At 39.5% G+C, this 17,396-nt stretch overlaps 1 protein-coding gene across 6 annotated transcripts in view; it reads left to right on the top strand.

The window, feature by feature from the left end:
* The first annotated feature begins 283 nt into the window (after positions 1-283).
* Positions 284-17,396, top strand: part of WDPCP (WD repeat containing planar cell polarity effector) — a 158,294-nt gene continuing 141,181 nt past the window's right edge. For 3 of the 6 annotated variants that reach the window (XM_061356206.1, XM_061356205.1, XM_061356201.1), the window contains exons 1-2: positions 284-336; positions 3,123-3,203. The gene's annotated coding sequence lies outside the window, so the exon portion shown is untranslated. Of the gene's footprint in view, positions 362-597; positions 674-1,261; positions 1,366-3,122; positions 3,204-17,396 lie in introns of those variants that run through there. The other 3 variants (XM_061356204.1, XM_061356202.1, XM_061356203.1) reach the window with 3 other exon arrangements.

The raw sequence follows: 17,396 nt of genomic DNA, 5'->3' as shown, positions 1-17,396 counted from the left end.
CCTTCCGCGCCGCAGTCTTTCACGCGGGAACTACAACTCCCGGCGTGCCTCTGGGGGCGCTCGCCCCGCCCCCGAGCGCCATTGGCTCACAGCTGCCCGCCCCCTCCTCAGCTTGCCCCATTCATTGAAGCGGAGGCTACAGAGCCGTTAAGAGGTAATACGCAGCTCCCTTTCTTGCGCATGCGCTGAGAGCCCGCGGGTTGCGGCAAGCGCGTGCATTTCTGTTTGCGCATGCGCCAGGCGGGCTGAGGTGGAGGGGGGGGTCCGAAGACGCGTCAGGGAGGCGCATGCGCGCCAGGTGACAGACACCGGCGGGGGACGCCGATCGTCGCGGAAGTACGTGTCTGCTGCGCGTGCGCAGGTGGCGGTGCTTCAGTGGTTGCTAGGTGACGGGCTGCGCGGGCAGTGGCAGTGGCGATGCCTTCCCTCCCCAGTCCTGGTCCCGTTCCCGCCCTGCTTCCTCTGAGCGCTCGGTGGGTTCGGCGGCGCGACCCGGGCTTGCCCTTCCCGGGGTGGGCAGCGGGGCGGTCCCGAGCTGTTTCCGGGCGCTACCCGCAGGGGCCTTCCCCTCCGCTTCCCCCCCCCCCCCACCTCAGTGAAGCCGGCGGGCAGGGGCGGGGGTCGCAGGCGGCACCTCCTCTCCTCAGGCCCAGACAGAGCTTCACAAAGTCCTGTCAGTTGCGTGTGGCCGTTTCCTTTGATTTACTTGTAATGGGGACATTTGAGAGCTTACCCGTGCTATTCTGCTGTAGCAGCGTGACTGAAGTAGCGGTCTGTTGTACAAAAATAAAACCATTCATTTAGTGGTATTTTCGATTGTGGACTGAAGCTAACTTTGGGTCTGTGCCAACAGTGAGGCTGATACTGGAATAAACAGCAACAGCAAAACCCACGGTTTCCTAAACTCTGTTAAAGAGAGCCTTGTGTGGCACAGTTGGTTATTTTCTTTCTCCCATCCTGACGATGTAAGGAACTTCCAGACGAGGTTCCTTATTGGACAAATTCTGTAATTTATTATGAAGTCTCACTTGTCTGAATGTATTCCTATAGGGGTAGTGATAAATTTTACACTGGTCCGTATAGTTGATTGTATTTTATTGTTTGGTTTGGGTTTTTTAACGATCTAAACAGCATGTACAGTTATGCTGTTTCTTCCTCAGTCCTCGGAAATAAGTTACTCCTTTAGGGCAGTGAGGTTGAAGCATAAATATTTATGCTTGTCATGCAAAAAGGCTCTCGTCTTAGCACGTCTTATTGCTAACTGCGCTCATGCCACAGCTCAAACCTGTGGCTTGAATAAGCTTCTAGCTGAACCTCCCCGACAGCTGCTGCAGTACAGCAAACTGCAGTGTCAGAGATAAAAAGGTACAGTTGTACTTAATGCATTTTAAATATCAAACTATAGTGATTATATAAGTTAATAACTGTGCATTTTTAATACGGATGAGGATTGTACCTTGTTTATCCCTTCAGGGGATGAGTTCAAAATGCAAATAGCTGCAAGAAAAGCTGAGGTCTGGTTTGCTGGGAAAGGTAGAGAAGCTTGGTAAGTAGAAGAGAGCTTGTTTTCCAGTTATTTGTATTCTAGATTATTTCAGAGTGTCTTGAGATGCGTTACACTGGTGGTGCTAGCCTTTTTTGCACCTGGATATTGTATAGACTTAATTAACATGATTTAAGATTATTTAAGATTTAAATGTACACAAAACCTGATGTGGATTTACATGAGCTAATTTCCACTCAGCATAATGGGTTCAGTTTAAATTGATTGCTTAATCAATTCTCAACTAATTCAACGTTAACATGCTGTAAACTGATTTGTGTGTGTCAGCATAGCATGTTGTGTGCGGTTAGTGGATTTCAGTTGATTGAACTTCCTTCTGTAGGTAAGGCTCCCTTTTCAGTGTCGGTCCTTTTTTTGGCCAAGCTTATGCTCCTTAAGTTATTTGGTGTTGGAAGATAGCAACATGTCTTGTGTCGAAAGAGATTTGTAATGAATATGTTGTACAGCCATGTGTAAATGCTTTTGTGTGTCAGTTTGTTTGAAATCTGTTCCCAGTATAATTAGTCTGAGATGGAGTTAAATTGGGGTAAGGCTATTTGCACTGTCTTTTGTGCCATTTTAACTAAAGATACCATGAAGTTTTGCCTTCTGTGAATGTGAGCTGATTTTTAAAGTTAGTGAAACTTAACAACTCCATTATTTTCTTGTTACTTGTCTTAGATTTTATTTCTACTTGTTAAGCTTTAGTATTGTCAAGGAAAATATAAATGTATGAAAATAAACGAGTGATGCTTTTGTCTTCCCATCTATTTATTTAAGTCCTTTTCCTGGTGTTTTTTAGTTTCTAAAACACATCCTTTGCTTCTGGATGGAAATATTTCTGGTGGTGTAGGAAGTTTTGGTCCTTCATAGTGTTCCTTATGCTGTCGTCACTGTAGGACTCTGTAAACATACAGTGTTTGAGTTCCTGCAACCTGGTCTTCCAAATCTTCTCTTCCAAATCTTCTTCCATCTTCCCTTCATCTTCAAGAAGTGTGGTATATTTGATTTTTTTTTTTTCTTATTTATTAGTCTTAGCACCTTTTCAAAGTTTTGGATATTTTCATTCCAAATAGAATGCTGGTTTTCCTGTCAACTTTGTTGTCGGATTTCCTCCAGTTTGTTACTGTCTCATAATTTTCTTGCCACATTTGTGCTTTCTACTGACAATATTAATTTTTTTTTGAGATCATAAGGTAATCATAAGATGTAATTTTTAAATGTTCTTTAGTGCTTCCCCCATGTTTCATTAGTATGTTTCTTTTGTGTAGTGCTTTAAGAAAAAGTTGCGTAAATAAAACATATTACGTGCAAAAGAAGTAACAAATTTAATGTACACATGGATTAAGCTCTCAGTTTAATCTTGAAATACACTTCACAGCTTTTGCTCTAAAAAGGTATTAAATTACTTGGAATCGGTGTAATTAAACAATACTTAATAGTCTAGATTATTTAATTTCCATTTTGGGGGGCTTAAGTATTATTTTTCAAGACAACTAGTAGTTTTGCAGGGTAGGATGGCAATTTTCTTTCTCTTTTTTTATAATAGATTTTAAAATAAATTTTTTTCTCTTAACAGCTGCTGTGTTCCTTAAGTGTATTTTGGATGGAATTTTGGTTTTCTTCATTTCCACCTATAGAAACAGATGAATTTTTTTAGGTAAGTTTTTACACATAATTTTCAATAATCTGTAAACTTGTGTTTTTATGGTGTCCACATATAATGCAGTTTTTCTTTTATGCATTTACTTACAATTTTTAATACAAAAATGTGTCTTTTGTAGCTAAGTCTATGTGATAAATATGTTTAAAATGCTTAAGATTATGTGGGGTTGGAACTAGATGGTCTTTTAAGGTCCCTTCCAACCCAAACTGTTTTATGATTCTATGTAAAAACATAAACTATAAAGGCCAGTTTCAGTCCTAGAAATAATAGTAGAATTGGAATGGTTTTGAAGCCTCTTCTGGATTATGATCCAGGGGAAGAATAATAGGGGGTTTTTCAGAAATGAAAGAAAGCATTACAAAAAAATACTGAAATGGGATTAAGAGGATCAAAAGCTATTTCTTAAAGTATGTGAGAAATCTTTAATAGACTTTGGAAAAGATAAAGACAGGTATAAGCAAGAACAATTAAAATCTTAGTTTAGAAAATTAAAATAGACACATTTTCATTTCGAATTTATGTTTTTATACATTATTTTTTGTATTCAAAATGCTACTGTCCAAAGCTAATTTTTCACTGTTAATTTCTAAACTTCAGAGTTACGTAATACTGCATAGACATTAAATGGTATGTTCAAACTGGCATAGCTAGAAATTCTGCTTATAACCCTGTTCCTTTCTTTTGATTGGGTTTTTTTGTTGTGGTTCAGAAAACTTTCCTATAGATAAATTTTACCTTCCATAGAACTAGTTTCATTTTATCCTATTATTTCATTTTTGCTTCTTAATAATTGAATTTTTTACATAATTAGAGGTAATTAATCATTCATTAATTGATTTATACAACCTTTAGTATATTTTTAATAGGTAGATAGGATGCCATAAAACATTCTGTCCTCATGTGCCTACTATGAAGAGACACAAATGATATCCTGCAGTGTGTATTAATAATCTTTATGAACTCTTAATGAGTCAAATCTTAATAAAAATTTGTGACCAGAAATTTCTTTTTTATTTATTATTTCTAATTAAGTTAATCATACAAACAGCTACTGTATGTTTGACAGAGGACACTAGCAATTAAGGCCTCCATTGCTGTCTGTGTGTAGTTAGATCTGAGGTGGTTGGTCTCACACTCACATGCCTGGAGCACAGTTCAGGTATTGCAGAGCTCCATCACTGACTAGGGGTTGTGGTATAGCATAGCGGCTTGGTAATAGCAGCCCTGTTGTAGGCAAAGATTTAACTTTGTCCACCATCCGTGAACTATTTTGGGAGGATTTTCTTTTCACAGTTCTTAAAGTACAGCGTATAGAGAATCCCTGTTAAAAATCAAACCAAACCAACCAAGACGTACACATATGCACACAAAGCCTTTGGTATGTTGGCTGTAAATTCAGTTGATCTCTGAATCAAAAAGAACAGAAAAACTGTGTTGCTGGTGCATGAGAAATAGTCTTGCTGGATTCTCTTTTACCTTAGCACACACTTTTCTGGGTTGAACAGACACTTTGTGGCAAGATGTATGAACTTTCTACTTGGTAATTGCAGTGTGTGGAGGAGGTTGGTTGTAATTTGTAACTTCTGAGTGAATTAGGTACTTCTTCCCATGGTAGGTGAGCTGAGGTGTTAGAGGCTTTTGGAAACCACTGTGAGATGGGAAATGGAGAGACGGGAGGAGTAAAAGCATCCTTTGAAAATAGGAGAATGGCATGAGTACAGCAGAAAGTTCTTTATTTGCTGTCTGCCTGTTATGCTAAGTGGGTTTCCAATTAGTTAACTATTTGAAATACTTTCATTAAAGTGCGTCTAATGAGATTTCTTTCCATGCAGACTATATAAAAGTAATAAAGCAATTGCCTTGGAAAATAAGACTTGTTAATTCAAATGCAACAAGAAGAATGTCAGGTTAGAGATACATGTAAAAAGAATGTCACATTGATCACAAGAAATGGTACATTTCCTTGGTTAATTGGATTTTTTGGAGTGTGATGAAATTGTTGTATTGATATGGTGAGTTTCCAAGGCATATATATCACATTGCTTCTTTTGAATGAATGTTGTACCAACCTGTTTTAGTATGTTCCTGCTCAGTAAAACTGGCATGTTAATGCATTAGCTGTGAGCTTATGAGCAATGAAATTCTGCTTTTTATGAACATCTGAAATTATCTTGTTATTATGCAATAGCTTCTTCATTCAATTTCTTCTTGTTTTATAAAGCAACATGAAAGTGTTAATGTGTTCTAAACCCAGTTAGAATAGGCAGGTTGATCTAAAGAAGAGAGAACCTGTGTAACAATTCTACAAAATTATAGAGCTGCTATTATCCAGAATGAGTTTTTCTTCCTTTCCCCCCCCAGTTATTCAATGGTGTTTTAAAGAAAATATCACTAGAAATACCTGGGGAGGGGGAATGATGTCTTACAATGTTGACTTTTTAAAGTTAATTGTTTAAAAACTAACTCTGGGCAGAAGGAAAATTCCATTTTTTTTTATCTTAATGACATTATTCATATGTGAAGCATAACTTTTAGAACGTGGATTTATAAGTAATAAGCTTAAGAGCCAACTAAACAGTTTGTTTCTTGTGTGGAGGCTTGGCTGCTGCTTCACAGATTTATTTTGATATCTGGCCTACTTTTGGAAACCTTACCCAAATTGATTTTTATGCAGCAGTAGAAAGACTATAGATGGCTTTAGTGTTGCTTATAGTACTGTCCATGTTCAGTGTTTTACTGATCCTTGGGGAAAGAAAGAAGAAATTGTATTTATTCATTATGCTCATGTAAACACAAGTACTCAATTTCTCTACATGCTTGTATTTAGTCAGTTGCACGCTGTAAAGCTAAATTGTAACATCCTTTTAATGAAAGTATAGGCCCCTGATTCCAGCTGATTCTGTTTACCATACCAGTGCTACATAACTTTGAGTTTCCTGCAGCTCCAGAGCATGCACTGTGTATTTTTGTTGGTCTTTGCGTTCAGAATGTTGACAAGAGTTGTGTTGGAATCCATGAGGATGATTCTCAGTCTCATGCTATAAGAAATCCGATGTTTAAAACTTCTGGGCATGTCATGGAGGCATTTAGAGTTGCCTTATCCAGCTGGGATGGTGTTGAGGTATTACTTCATTTGAACTCATCATGGTAGTCATGTTGTCTGAGCAGTGTTCTGAGCCATTTTGAGGGGAACCAGCAGGCTCCCTGTAGGAGAGAGCTAAGGAGTGGGTCTGTACGTTCCCGGGATGAATGATAAGGGAACTGTGGCATGGAACAAAATCAGGAGTGTGAACACTTTTTTGTGGACACAAATGACAGAAAAGAAAGTAGCTGCCTCTTTGGATGAAAGAGGCTTCTCCAGGATGTAAACAATGAAAGGGAATCAGGATTATAGTTAGTGTTTTTCTCGTTTGTTTCTAGAATGATACAGCTATGCCTTTTTGTTAGGTTTAATTTGCAGTCTACCCTTACCTGTATTGAGTAACTATGGTAATGTGCTAACACATGAATGGTGAAAAGGTTGGATCCTAATTGGGTACTTTGAGTCCTATTGAAAAGCTGTTACTCTTGGCTATACAGTAGAATATATACTTTTTAATATGGGCATAACCATGTACGTCTATTTCATGATCTCATTTATTTACAACAATGGGCAAGATACTGCTTTTCAAGTTGCCCACTGTCTGACTTAGAAGACTATAAAGTATTGCAATGAAATGGCCTTTTCCTTTTATGGCTGTCTGACAAATAGGGTCTAGCCTCAGTGTATTAGTCAAGGGAGCTAGAAATATACCACAGTTAAATTATGGGTTTGTATCTCCAGGTGGTGCTTGAATTCATGGTTGAAGACTGTAGAAATTAATTTTGCTAAAGCAAGAAACAACAGGACATTAAGCTACTATGCCAGCTTTAGATGTACGCTTCAAAAATTTTTTGCTGCTCAGCATTATTCAGTAATCTTTAACTCAAATTGCAGGAAATATTTGAAATTCCATTCTAACAATATCCAACAGAGAATATTAAAGAAGCATTAAATTTCAAATGCCTGAGGGAGAATGTTCTCTTGCAACACCGTGGGCATTTGGATCTCACTAGTATATGCAGTATTATAGTCTAATGTTATGCTTTAGTTGGTCTAAAATGAAAGCCCAATTTTAATTCTATCTCCAAAAACTTGGCTTACTGCAGTGAAAAATAATTTATTTGAATGTTGTTCTTTAATACATTGCAACTAACTTTAAAGCTTCCTTATATAAGATTCCCACTATGGCTTTTTGTAATCTGACTCTTTCATTAAAACTTCAAATACACTTCCAAAGATTTATCTCCAGTGCTTTCATTGCTAATTTACAAGTTATGAGATCCCAAAGTTACCACGAAAGTTCTTCTCACTTTATGCAATTTTTCTCTTAATAAACCAAAATTTTCGATTATCTTTGTAAATATGTAAAACACCAAACCAGAAGACAAATACACTCTTAAAAGGCAATATGCAAATAAAAAATGGGTTTTAAAGATACATTTGCACAATTCTGCACTGGTTAATTTGGCAAACCCATTAGTGAACTTAAGTCAGAAAGTGCCGATTAAACCTTTATGTTTTTATAGCCTATATATGCCATGTTTGATAGCAAAGCTATTTCAGAAGTGAGTCCCCAGCTTACCAGATGCTGAGGAAAGAGCAGAAGAGTATTTCTAGCAGATTTAGAAAATCTCTAGCATGGATATATTTCTTGCCATACAATTAAGTATCTCGGTATGTGGCAGAACAAGGGCAAGTGGTGTGTTACTGTTGGGAAATTAAGATCTACAGTTTTTAGAAAAATAGTAGGGTTCTTTTCCACCCACAGTTGACTTTTTTGCTGTTTGCACATTTGGCTCGTGTAGACAGAGTGTCCAGAAAGTGTTCTGGTGTCCAGAAAGATGTCAATGGTGTGATACTTGATACATGCTTAAGAGTTTCATGAGAAGCAGGCTTTTTAATGTTAGTGGGCCAGTTGCCTGTGAAATTGGACCATTGTAACTTGCCTGACAAATGAGATAGGGGGGCAGTTGTAGCCAAACTTCAGGGAAGTGGAGTGAGATGCTACCTTGTAGATGCAGTTGTCATATAAAGTTATCTGTTTGAATGCATCTCTTGGAAGGCAAGAGTATCCACATCGGGGTAATAACACCATTATTTAAAAAAATTATTAAAAAATAAAAATAGAAAAAGTGTGTAATTTTTGGACAGAAATGACTAAACTCTAAAGAAATGTGCCCTTAAAGAATATTCTGCAGTTTTGGAGGACATTTTGGTTTTGTAAATATTGAGCCTGTCTTGCTTGAGAAATGGAAAGCTTGTAAAATGTGTAAGAAATATATGTTGGAAGAATAAGTCTATACAGATGTCAAAATCAGTCTTATTACATGGCTGTATTTCCAATTTTATTCTCATAAAATTCTGTAATTACACTTTGATAATTGTTATATTAAGTGTCTGTTCTTTAAATAGTAGTGTAAAGTAGTGTAAAAGTAGTGTAAAGAAAAACAGAAGAAAATTTAAAGCTTGACGTACTGTGGTACAAAGCACATCTTACCTGGTACTCTATTTTACCTGGACTGTGTATTTAAGTAGATTATTCCAAATCCATTGTTTTGTCAGCTTTAATTCCAATAACTTGGCCAGATGCAGTGAATGTAATGCAGTGAGTTGCAATGAGTTACCTACTGCTTATATTATAGAATCATAGAATGGTTTGGGTTGGAAAAGGACCTTAAAGCTCATTTAGTTCCCACCCCCTGCCACAGGCAGGGACACCTTCCACTAGAGCAGGTTGCTCCAAGCCCTGTCCAACTGGCCTTGAACACTGCCAGGCAGCCACAGCTTCTCTGTGCAACCTGTTCCACTCATGGTAGAATTCCCTCTCATAATAAGAAATTTCTTCCTTATATCTAATCTAAATCTACCATCTTTCAGATTAGAACTGTTGCCCTTTGTACTAGACACCTTCATGTAAAAAGTCTCTTTCTTATAATCTCCCTTGAAGTATTAAAAGGCTGCTATAGGGTCTCTCCAGGGCCTTCTCTTTTCCAGGATAAAATCCCAACTCTCTCAGCCTTTTGTAATAGGATAGCTGCTCCATCGCTCCAGTCTTTTTTGTGGCTCTTCTCTGGACCCATTTTAACAGGTCCACACCTTTCTTGTGCTAGGAGAACCCAGAGCTGGATGCAGTACTGCTGGTATGGTCTCACAGGAGTGGAGTAGAAGAGGAGAATTCCGTCCCTTGACCTTCTTTTTCATTATTCTTTTTATGCAGCCCAGGAAATGATTGGCTTCTGGACTGCAAGCACACATTGCAGACTTATACCCAGTTTTTCGTCCGCCAGCATTCCCAAGTCCTTCTCTGCAGGGCTGCTCTCAATACGTACATCCTGCAGTCTGTACTGCTTCTGATGACTGTTCCAATCCAGGTGCAGGACCCTGCACTTTGCCCTGTTGAACCTCATGGTGTTGACACTGGCCTGCTTCTGAGGCTGCCAAGGTCCCTCTGCATGGCATCATGTCCTTTAGAAGTGTCATCAGCACCACTCAGTTTGGTGTCATTTACAGGCATGCTGAAGGTACATTCAATCCCACTATGTCATTAATAAAGATACTGAGCAGTACTGTTCCCAGAACAGACACTTGAGGTATACCATTTGTTACTGATCTCCATTTGGAGCTCCACTGAGCTGCTGCCCATGCAACTTTTTGGATGTGGCCATCCATCAAGTCCTTATCTTTACAATTTAGAGGCAAAGATGTTCTGTAGGACTGTGTCAAAGGCCTTAGAGAAGTCAAGGCAGATAACATCAGTTGCTCTTCCTGTGTCTACTACTGCAGTCATTCTATTGTAGAAGGCCACTAGATTCACCAGGCACAATTTGCCCTTTGTGAAGCCACGTTGGCTGTCCCTGTCACTTCCCTGTCATCTGTATGCCTTGACATAGCTTCCAGGAGGATCTGTGATCTTATGGGGCACAAGATGTGACATCAGTCTGGACATCCATAAATCCATGGGTCCAGATGGGATGCACCCGCGGGTGCTGAGGGAACTGGCGGAGGTCATTGCTAAACTGCTCTCCATTATCTTTACCAAGTCTTGGGAAACAGGAGAGGTGCCTGAGGACTGGAGGAAAGCAAATGTCACTCCTGTCTTCAAAAAGGGCAAGAAGGAGGACCCGGGTAACTATAGACCGGTCAGCCTCACCTCCATTCCTGGGAAAGTGATGGAACACCTTATCCTTGGTACCATCTTAAGGCATATCAAGGATAAGATGGTTATGAGGAGCAGTCAACATGGCTTCACCAAGGGGAAGTCATGCTTGACCAATCTCGTAGCCTTTTATGAGGAAATAACACGGTGGATGGATGATGGTAGAGCGGTGGATGTGGTCTACCTTGACTTCAGCAAAGCGTTTGACACAGTCTCCCACAGCATTCTTGCAGCCAAATTGAGGAAGTGTGGTCTGGATGATCGGGTAGTGAGGTGGACTGTGAACTGGCTGAAGGAGAGAAGCCAGAGAGTTGTAGTCTATGGGGCGGAGTCTAGTTGGAGGCCTGTATCTAGTGGAGTGCCTCCAGGGTCGGTACTGGGACCAGTATTATTTAATATATTCATCAATGATTTAGATGAGGGAATTGAGTGTACTATCAGCAAGTTTGCTGATGACACTAAGCTGGGAGGAGTGGCTGACATGCCAGAAGGCTGTGCTGCCATCCAGCGAGACCTGGACAGGCTGGAGAGTTGGGCAGGGAATAACTTGATGAAATATAACAAGTGTAGAGTCCTGCATCTGGGCAGGAACAACCCCAGGTTCCAGTATAGATTGGGGAACGACCTGTTAGAGAGCAGTGTAGGGGAGAGGGACCTGGGGGTCCTGGTGGACGACAGGGTGACCATGAGCCGACACTGTGCCCTTGTGGCCAAGAAGGCCAATGGCATCCTGGGCTGTATTAGAAGGGGGTGGTTAGTAGGTCGAGAGAGGTTCTCCTTCCCCTCTACTCTGCCCTGGTGAGACCGCATCTGGAATATTGTGTCCAGTTCTGGGCCCCTCAGTTTAAGAAGGACAGGGTCCTGCTGGAGAGAGTCCAGCGCAGGGCAACTAAGATGATCAAGGGAGTGGAGCATCTCCCTTATGAGGAAAGACTGAGGGAGCTGGGTCTCTATAGTTTGGAGAAGAGGAGACTGAGGGGTGACCTTATTAGTGTATATAAATATATAAAGGGGGAGTGTCACGAGGATGGAGCCAAGCTCTTCTTAGTGGCAAACAATGATAGGACAAGGGGAAATGGGTACAAACTGGAACACAAGAGGTTCCACTTAAACTTGAGAAGAAACTTCTCAGTGAGGGTGACGGAACACTGGAACGGGCTGTCCAGGGGGGTTGTGGAGTTTCCTTCTCTGGAGACATTCAAAACCCGCCTGGACACGTTCCTGTGTAACCTTATCTAGGTGTTCCTGCTCCGGCAGGGGGATTGGACTAGATGATCTTTTGAGGTCCCTTCCAATCTCTAACATACTGTGAAGATGTGGCTGTCACACAATGCAGAGTGGTGAATAGGTACCTTCTGTCCATGTCATTACATGTGAGGAAGCAGACACGTGTTTTAAATACGAATATTTTTTAGATATTGAAAGTTCCCTCGTAAATGTAATTAATACATTAAAATAGAAACAAAATTCTTAATGATGTAATTTCAGTAAATGAGGTGCAGCTTGTGACAGTTCATGTGAAAGCTCAGAATGTTCGTTGAATGCTGCTGGCAAAGTCCCCTGTCTATTAGGAGAGCTGTGAAACTGATTACTGTTTCAGCTGGCTGCAAAGGTCTCTTTATGTGGAATTCAGGGTAAGGTTGGTCCTGCAAAACTTATAACACAGTGTCATTCTTGCGTTAAAATAGAAAATTCAGGCAGATAATGCAACAGTGGCATTGGTGGAAGTTTCATTTGAGTAAGTATTAGGTTGTAAGCAGATCTTACTCCTCAGGGAACTATTTGATTTTAGAATAACTTGATTACTTTACGTTTCATTAAAGGGCAAATTAGATTCCTTAAAGACTTAGCTAGACTTGGCATCTGTCAATTATAATGTTTATCACTTCTTTTGCTAAGAGGTTTTTTGTGTTGCTTTCTTTTGTGTGTAGAGTTTTTAATATGATTTTAGAACCCTCCCAATTGGCTTTTTCTGAGTATGCTTTGGTATATATCAAGTTGTATCCCTATTCAGTACATGACTTAATAAATTAACTGCACTGCTGTCATTCTTGTTTTCTGACTTCGACTCTCAACACTACGCAACACATTCAGTTCTAGTGTGTGACTGAGCTGCACTGCGGTAATCTTGAAATTATGCACACTGCAGGTGGTTGAATGTTCCTTAAAAAGCAGCCTATTAAACTATGCTGCCTAGAAAGTCAGAAAATAAATGCGAACTTCAGCATTAATGTTCTCTTAAAATACATGCTGTGCTGAGGTGATCAGTCACTCTGAATTCAAGGAAATGAACATACAGACACTGCATAAAGCTACAGGAGTGGCATACCTGGGAAGGTGCTGCTGCTGCTGGATTTTCAGAAGATGGCAGGCTGTGAGTTTTAAAACTCCTTAGTCATGGGTGAGCTGCAGTAAATGTCATTTTGTAATTGAAGCCGTGCAAGTTAGTTGTTCTACACTTGCTTCTAACTTCCTTTTTCAAAAACATACTTGCTGGGATCAAAGAAACATTGTCATCATGAAAGGAAATCATGCAGTATTTGCTGAATGGGGCAAGGAAGCAGAAGAATGAAAATTCTGCATCTTTTTCTCACATATATATAATAATTGTAATCTTTTTCATGGATTAGTGTGGAGATTATGCTTTTGGCCTTCTGCTTACAAGTAAAATAATAATGAAAATGGTGAAAATAAGGCTGCTTCCTTTCACATGAAGGAAATTGAAAGAGCCGACTGTTGCAGCTAACTAGAATGGTCAGTTACATCTCTCATTTGAGGCCAGATTTTTCCAAGTTGCTTAGAATTAATGCATTTTTAAACAATGTCCTTAGGTGACAAATCCTGGATGAAGCTGTAGTGGGTTGACCCTGACTGGACACCTGGTATTCACCAAAACTGCTCTGTCACTCTGCTCCTCAAGCGGACAGGGGACAGAAAACGTAACAAAAGGCTTACGGGTCGAGGCAAGGAGAGAGAGAGCGATCACTCACCAATTACCATCACAGGAAGAAGACCCAATTTGGGGAAATTTAGTTTAATTTGTTATCCATCAAGTCACGGTAGGCTAATGAAAAAATAAAAACTAAATCTTAAAACACATTTTCCCCAAGTCTCCCTTCTTCCTGGGCTTAACTTCAGTCCTGAATTCTCTACCTACTTCCCCCCAAAGTGATGGGGAATGGACGTTGTGGTCACCTCATCACATAACTGTTTCTGCTGCTCCTTCCTCCTTGGGAGGACTCCTCACACTCTTCCTCTGCTCCAGTGTGGGCTCCTTCCCACAGGAGACAGTCCTCCACAAATTTCTCCAATATGAATCCTTCCCTCAGGCGGCATTTCTTCACAAATTACTCCAGCATGTGTTCTTCCCCTGGGGTGCAGTCCTTCAGGCACAGACTGCTCCAGTATGGGTTCCCCATAGGGTCACAGGTCCTGCCAGCAAACTTAGGTTGTTTTCACAGTGCCCTTTATGTTTCCATATAATATATAATTTATAATTCCATTATATTAACACTTATCTTTGATGTAAATTGGAGTCAAATGAGAAATGGGTTGGCAAAAAGAATGGGTCAAGCTGTGAAATGACTGATAATTAAAAGATACACAAATACAAAGAACAAACTCAGACCTGAACATGCTACTTAGAATTTTTGAAATTGTCTTTCTGATGACTCTGTTTCAATTTTTCTGTTTTGTGTGATGTTAAGGTATAAAATCAAGCTTCTGTGAGAGCTCAGATCCTGTTTTGGGGGGAAGAGAATAGAGAGAACATGCACTGTTATAATGGTTGTTGGTAATTTGGGTCTGCTGAACCAATGCTATTCACACTGACATCCTGTCTTTTCAGACAGTGAAGTAATTTATTGAAGTAATTAAAGACTATTACTTGTAATAGCATAAAATTACTGTAATTGTTTTGTTTTCCAGATAACAAATGCAGATTTATAATTTCTTTGACCACATCCAAGGGTTTACTACCAGAATTCACAGAGAAACCATAAATATTGTTCTGTTATGCTTAATGTCAGTGGTATGAATTTAATTCTCTTACTTTAAAATCAGTCAGGATAGGTTTCATCCTAATGTTAAACTGGTCCACAACAGTTTAACATAAGCCCATTCCTGGTTTTCAAATGCTTGTTCTTGTTCTGTCACACCTGTTGATTGCAAATCAGATGTACAGCTGGAATGGTAATGAGCACTTTTTGAAGGTTTTGAAAGGAGAGCTTAAATGAATCTTGAAGTGAAAGTTAAGCCATCTTTAGAGTGCTTTTGCCTTGTTGTGGTTTCATCAGGTAACTCTAGGCCTCTTTTAGAAAACTTGGTCACTTGGATGCTATTTTCTCATGTTCTATGATAATTACAAGGTGCTATAATGATATTTTCTGATTCAAAACTGGGAAGGCCTTTGCTGACAGACTCTTTTTAAAAAACCTAAGAAGTTAAAAATCTGTCTTTAAACAATTTCTTTTGAAACATAGAGTGTATCTGATGCAGCCAAGAGCTCCACTGAATTTGCAGTAACCTGGGAAGTTGTAACAAAACGTGTAACTTTGCCTATACCCAAGGGTTGCTGTTCAATCAGACTGCCTTTTTTTTGTTAATGATTGCGGCTGAAAAGATTCATCGGAGTGTAAAGAGCAGTCATTTGTATAGAGGACATTCATATCTACATTTGTTGATCTTTGATGATTTTATCAATTTAGAGGTCATACGTAATGAAGCTATACATGCTGTGTTGAGAATTAATACAGATAATTCTAATATTGTTCTTATTAATTGTAGCATGGCCAGCTTCTTTGTTATGTTTTGGTATGGTTTTTCCTCTGGACTATTGCAAGCTTGGTCAGTATAAATTTTGGCTATGTACATAGTATTGCCTATTTTAAAAACATGACACTTATTACTTTAGAACCCTAATTTTTTTAAGCGACATAAAAATACCTGTTTAAATACAATTGCAGCTTTTTATTTAAAGCATTTTAACCATCTCCACTTTTGCCTGTTAGCAAGGTCTTTTTTAACCTTAGAAACTAAAAGGGAAAGATGAGCAAATGGTTTGAGATTAGATGAATAATTATGTTAATGACTGTGAAATAGAACCTGAGGAATCAAAAACTTTATGATACAGGACTATCAAGATGGTTTTCTAAATGCTGAAGGTTTAGATTGGATTGGATAGGACATGCAGCAGAGCAACTGAGAGAATTACAGCCTCAGGGGTTTGTTCTCTGGCTTAAGCAGAAGATGAACATATTTTAGGGATCTGAAGTTGTTTTCAGGTTCCCACCTAGGCCGTGAGTGTGTGTGTGTGTGTGTGTGTGTGTGTGTGTGTGTGTGTGTGTGTGTGTGTGTACCTCATTGTAGCCTCTTGATCTCAAGGGACAGTGCAGATCACTGTCCTCATAAAGGACCTGTATTTAAAGTTATTAAGCAGGTTTCATTCCTGAACTCCTGCCCCTGCTTCTCTGTCCTTATCTCTCAAGTTTCCTACTGGGCTTTTCCTGCGATTTTTGCACCAGGTTATCAGAAGTTGCCATTCATGGGGCTGAATGGTTGAGTTTGAGTCTTGACAATGAGCAACAGTACAACTGGAGTGGCTGTCACTCAGTCAACTCCTACTTCTTTTGAGGTTATACAAACGCAAATAGGGTCCATTTGCAAAAGGCACATGGACAAAGTAGAGGCTTTTTGAGAAGTTTCTTGGTAGAGGAAAACAATACCAAAAGGACTGGGAAATGCAGTGCATTATCATCAAGATGCACTAGAGGGCCCAGCCTCCATATAAACTTTTTGCAAGAAGAAAAATGAGTAGTAAACTGAAGGAATTTCTGAGAAACTACAGCAAAATTAGGAGGAGAAAGACCTTTCTGAAGCCAACAGGGCTCAAAACAGGACTGAATGTGGAGAAAGGTGATAGAGTGACAAAAGCATTCAACCTGAAAATGTAATCAGACAAGCATGTTCCCCTGCTGGAGAAGGGATTTAGCAACTTTGAACTCAAAATCATGTGATTTCTTCTTCCTCCTGGCTAGATTAAAAGGGGGAGTCATGTTTTTAATATTATATCATGCTTAACAAACCATTGCATGCTGTGTCAAGTTCATTTTCACTATCAGCTCTGGCTAAAAACCATTGCTATCTGTAGTCTAGCCTGAAGGTGACAAGAGATTTGAATCATTGTAATTAGGCACTCATCATACTGCAAAAAGATACAACTATCTTGATGAATCCCTATGAAAAAAGAATCTGTGGGTTTTATTTTTTCTTTGACTGCACTTCGTGCCTGGGAATGTGAGAGCAGAAATGAGCTCAGCAAGAAGGCGAGGTACTTTCTTCAGCATGACAACGGTTGTCCTGTTCTCTGTGCAGAAAAAGTTAAAGAGGTTTTTGCCCTGCCAAGTCCTGTTGACACCTTCAAGTGTTCTTGGGCCTCTCCCAGGTTTTACTTGAGAAACATATTCATATGTCCCACTTCTGTCTGATTTTTTGAAATAAATAAGAATTCACTCTCCACACTTAAGCAAGAGCTATGAAATGAGTTATTGTTTGCCTTTTAGAATCATAGCTCCAGGGCGCGCTTTTGCTATGAAATGTAAGTGATGAAAAAGTGGATCTGTCTAGCAAAGCCAGAATTGTGTTTGGATACGGCAGAAGTGGGCTATAGGGAACTTTATCCCTCCGGGGAAAAGCATTTCCGTACACACCAAAATGTAGTTTTGTGACCCCTATTATAGCTGCCCTGTGTTAATAATTAGGTTTTGTTCTCGTTTTATCCTACATTTTAAGAAGAGTACAGTAAACATTCCTGAAATATGTACAGCTTTCACCAGGCAGAGGTGCATTGCACTTTTTACCCTTTCATAACAAGAACAATGAGTTACGCTTCATTCTTTTTTTCTCTGAAGATACATTACTTTGTCTTATCACTCATCTGGGCATCTTTCCT

Source organism: Neopsephotus bourkii, unplaced genomic scaffold (assembly GCF_033783945.1).
Source record: "Neopsephotus bourkii isolate Nb327-2 ecotype Australia unplaced genomic scaffold, CSIRO-AGI_Nbou_v1 NB_845, whole genome shotgun sequence".
Lineage (NCBI taxonomy): Eukaryota > Metazoa > Chordata > Aves > Psittaciformes > Psittacidae > Neopsephotus > Neopsephotus bourkii.
This window is presented reverse-complemented; position numbering and strand designations above follow the sequence as displayed.